We start from the raw sequence: 677 nt of genomic DNA, 5'->3' as shown, positions 1-677 counted from the left end.
TGTACCTGGATGATATCATTGTGTTTGCAACAACGTTTGATGAGGAAATGTCCCGGCAAGAAGAAGTATTCAAGCATTTGAAAGCAGCAAACCTCAAACTCCATCCCAAGAAATGCCACATGTTCTAGAAAGAGGTGCTTTACTTGGGTCACATTGTAAGTGAGCATGGTGTGCAAACTGATCCTGACAAGGTGAAAGCAGTGTGTGATTGGCCAACACCAGACAATGTGGGAAAGTTAAGAAGTTTCTTGGGACTCTGTTCCTATTACTAGAAGTTTGTGAAGGACTTTGCAACTATAGCTGGTCTACTACATGATTTGACCAAAAAAGACCAGAAGTTTGAATAGACAGTTTCTTACCAGCATGATTTCAAGACATTGCAAGAAAAATTGGTCTTAGCTCCACTTTTAAAGCTTCCAAATTCCTCATTGCCGTACATACTGGATTGTGATGCTAGTAATGACGGAATTGGCGGAGTGTTGTCCCAGAAAGTGGGTGAAAACGAACATGTGGTGGCGTACTTCAGTAAGGTCCTGAGTAGACCAGAGAGGAACTACTGTGTAACACAGAGGGAACTCCTTGCTATGGTAAAGAGTCTGATATATTTCCATCCTTACCTCTATGGGGCTAGGTTTACCATTAGGACAGACCATGCTGCATTACGCTGGTTAAGATCA

The sequence above is a fragment of the Limulus polyphemus genome, unplaced genomic scaffold (genome assembly GCF_000517525.1).
Source record: "Limulus polyphemus unplaced genomic scaffold, Limulus_polyphemus-2.1.2 Scaffold1082, whole genome shotgun sequence".
In the NCBI taxonomy this organism is placed as follows: Eukaryota; Metazoa; Arthropoda; class Merostomata; order Xiphosura; family Limulidae; genus Limulus; species Limulus polyphemus.
The sequence above is the reverse complement of the archived record's forward strand: the minus strand, read 5'-3'. Positions refer to the sequence as shown.